This window comes from Triticum dicoccoides, chromosome 7B (genome assembly GCF_002162155.2).
Source record: "Triticum dicoccoides isolate Atlit2015 ecotype Zavitan chromosome 7B, WEW_v2.0, whole genome shotgun sequence".
Taxonomy (NCBI): domain Eukaryota; kingdom Viridiplantae; phylum Streptophyta; class Magnoliopsida; order Poales; family Poaceae; genus Triticum; species Triticum dicoccoides.
In genome coordinates, this window is record NC_041393.1 from 145892641 (window position 1) to 145896656 (window position 4016).

A 4016-nucleotide genomic window follows, 5' to 3' on the forward strand; every position below is an offset into this window, starting at 1 on the left:
CCGGACGGTGCTACGAGATGTAGAAGAACGGTAGGATTGGATGGGCACCGGCAGTGGCCCAGAGGAACTCTTCGGAAGACCCTGTTTCGTTTGTCCCGTCTTCAAACACCAGGCAGTGCGAAGACTTAAAGGAGGGAACAATTCTTGCGGGTAAAGTGTACAAACCTCTGCAGAGTGAAGATCTAATCGATTAGCCGTGTCCCCGGTTACGGACAATTTGAGCCTCTGGAACTTGGAGTATTTTGGATATCTCAACATCGAACTTAATAAATTAATTGAGGGGGTTATTTAATAATTGGGAATGAGACATTGGTTGGCGGAACCATCTCAATAACTACCAACATTTTGTAGTATTTGCAAACAAGTCCTTGTTGTAGGAAAAAACTGGCTTTTTCGCAAAACAATGAAACTTAGAGCCCCACAGCCAAATTGCATATAGTATTAGCAATTTATCGTTGTTCTCTCTTCATGACTTGCCGACATATTCAAAAATGCTAACCTACACGGCTGCAACGTCTTATGTTGCAGAGGAGTTTTCCGATCAGGAGTGAGGCTACGATCCACGCTTGGCGATTGCCCTATGGAGTCGGATGGACTCTCTACTCGTCTACGCTTCCGCAAATTTATTTAGTTTATTTCTCATGAGTTGGCCTTTGGCCGAATTTATTATCTTGTAATAAAGACTCGATATGAGAATCGTGTAATAAATCCAGGTGTGATTGAACTTTGAATCTTTGCATCAATGTACTGTGTGTGCCAGCATGATCTTGGGATGGTACAACCACACATAGACTTGACCGATTTCGGGTCGGGTCGCTACAGAGATGGTTTCAGAGCACACGCTGACCGTAGGACGTAACCCCTAGGATCGGAAAGCCATAGGAAGAGACCAGTCTACTTTCTATCTTTACTTTTCATTATTTTTCTTCCCTGATCATTTCTGACTCTTCTCCGATTTCAACAATTCTAGATGGCCGTTGAGTTCATCCCAGTTCTGCTCCCGGAGTTTTGCCAGCCCGACGAGACTATGCTTTTCGGCAGAAGGATGGTCTAGATCACCAAGGAATTGAAGATTCTCAGCCTTCAATCGCCGGGACCCCTACCATGGCATTTTCGAATGACCGTCACTTCAGGATTAAGGTGCACGTACCAGGGAGGACGTTCAGAAATCTCTCGGCGCCCATTGACTTTAAGTTCATTGCACCCGATTGGATCATCGGGAGAGACTTAGCAGTTCATAGTGCACTTGGACGCATACAGGAGGAATATAGGGCCGAGCTTGTTGGATCATACCACACCATGGTTTGTCGCAGGACTGCAGAGGGAGAGATCGTCCGCACCAGAAATGACGACTCTGTTCACTCATTTGCCCAAGACTTGGAGGTTCTCATCAGGGCTCTGGAGATCCATATGCGCAGTAGCATGAAGACGATCCAGAAGTTGCACCATCATGAACTTGATCTAGAGGCTGCAGCACGTGAAGCCGATTATGAGCATGATGATGAAGTCAAGGATTTCATGAAGAGAGTCGCCAACCTGAAGCTGGAGGTGGCCGCATTGGAGGAGAAGCTGGATCAGGGAGAAGACCTTTTTCCGAGTGGAGATGATGGACCTCTCGTGAGCAATGACCGGGATTATGAAAGCTCCACCGAAGGAAGCTGCAAGAGGAGGCGCCACAGCAGGGGACGCCACATCAGAGGATGCCATACCGGAGGACGCAAGGATGATTGATGAAGACATTTAGTCGACTATCATATTTATTTTTATTTTTCCATCGATCAGTTAGGCCGTTATTTTCGATTAGTCGTGAGATTTTGTAATCCGAGATTGAACCATGTTTGAGATGATTGAATAAATGATTGGTGTGATTAGGATTGTGCATTCATATTGGTAGTGCTATTTTCTCATTAGACCCTTGTTCTATTCTAATTTTCTCATCCACTCCAAAACACCAGATGCTCCGAGACGTGACCCCGGTTTCAACTTTCTACCGGAGCTCACCCAGCTGATCCAGCAACAGAATGCCCTCATGCAGATGCTCATCCAGAACCAGAACAACAACAACAACAACAATCCACCACCACCACCCCCTGTTGACAACTTGACCCGCTTCCTAAGGCTGAATCCGCCAGTGTTCTCTAGCAGCACTGAGCCGGTTGTGGCCGATGATTGGCTCCGCAAGGTCGGAAGGGAGTTAGCCACTGCTGGATGCACATATGCAGAGAAGGTCCGCTTTGCCGCACATCAACTTGATGGACTCGCAGCTTCTTGGTGGGAGAACTACATCGCCACTTACCCGTCCACCACCGTGACATGGGCTGAGTTCCAGCAGGCCTTCCGCACCGCTCATGTTTCAGCTGGAGCCATGAGTCTGAAGAAGCGTGAGTTCCGCAACTTACGCGAGGGGAACCATACTGTGGGGCAGTACATGGATGATTTCAGCAAGCTATCTTGCTGTGCCCCGGATGATGTGGCCACAAATGCCGCAAAGCAGGAGAAGTTTCTCGAGGGACTCAATGATGAGCTGGGAATGCAGCTAATGGTGGCTACCTTCAATAACTACCAGGAGCTGGTAGACAAGGCCACCATACTTGAAGGCAAGCAACAGCAGATTGATAGCCGCAAGCGGAAGTATGGCCAGGGGAAGTACAATTCCGGAGCTCAGCAGAAGCCCCGTTATGCCCCATACTCGGGAGGGCATACCCATCACACCCATGGAGGACATAATCATGGAGGACATAACCATGGAGGGAATGGGAACAACTGCAACCACGACAACAAGTCAGGCAATGGAAACGGCAATGGCAACCAGCATCGTCCTGCCCCGGCTCAGAAAGATCTGAGCCATATCACCTGTTTCAAGTGCCAGAAGACAGGACACTATGCCACCGACTTCCCGGAGGCCAAGCAGAGGAATGGAAATGGCAATGGAAGCTCAGCAAAGAAGCCCAACCCTTTTCCTCGTGCACAGGTGAATCACATTGATGTGGAGGACGTCTATGATCAGCCAGAAACTATGGTTGGTAAGTTTTTATTGAATTCACGTCCAGTTTTGGTACTCTTTGATTCTGGTGCAACGCATTCATTTATATCAATGGTAGTTGTGGAAAAGTATGGATTGCCACTAGAACCCTTAGAAGCCATCTTCAGGTCAGTTCCTCGGGAGGAGAAATGATGGCAGGTTTAGGCTGTCGTGCAACCCTCCACATCGAAAACCATAATTTTCTCGCAGACCTCATAGTATTGGAATCCCAGACCTTGGATGTAATCCTAGGCATGGATTGGTTGACAAAGTTTGAAGGAAACATCGATTGTGCCTGCAAGACGATTTTGCTCACTACCCCTTAGCAGAAGAGGATCAAGTATGTATCCAGGCGCACCCCAACGAAGAATCGGGTGAATTCCCTCACGGTAGTTGTTCAGGAGGAAGTGCCGGTAGTGAGAGATTTTCCCGATGTGTTTCCAGAGGAATTACCAGGAATGCCACCGGACAGAGACATTGAATTTCTGATTGAGTTATTGCCCGGCACAGCCCCAATATCCAAGAGACCTTATCGGATGCCCCCGAATGATTTGGAAGAGATCAAGAAGCAAATTAATGAGCTATTGGAGAAGGGATATATTCGGCAAAGCTCGTCACCTTGGGGAGCCCCAGTTCTTTTGGTAGAGAAGAAGGATAAAACCCTGAGAATGGTTGTGGATTATCGTTCGTTGAATGATGTTACCATCAAGAACAAGTACCCTTTGCCGATGATTAATGATTTATTTGATCAGCTAGTTGGAGCCAAGGTATTCTCCAAGATCGATCTTCGATCATGGTATCATCAGTTGAAGATCCGTGAAAAGGATATATGTCGGAGTAATGGGCCCGGGTAGGCTAACCCGAGCCCCAGAGCCTTTTAAGACATCGGGGCAGGCCGCACCCCTCAAAGCCGAGTCTCAGATGGCGACTCCCAGATGAGCCGAGTCTCATATGGCGACTCCCAGATGAGCCGAGTCTCAGATGGCTACTCCCA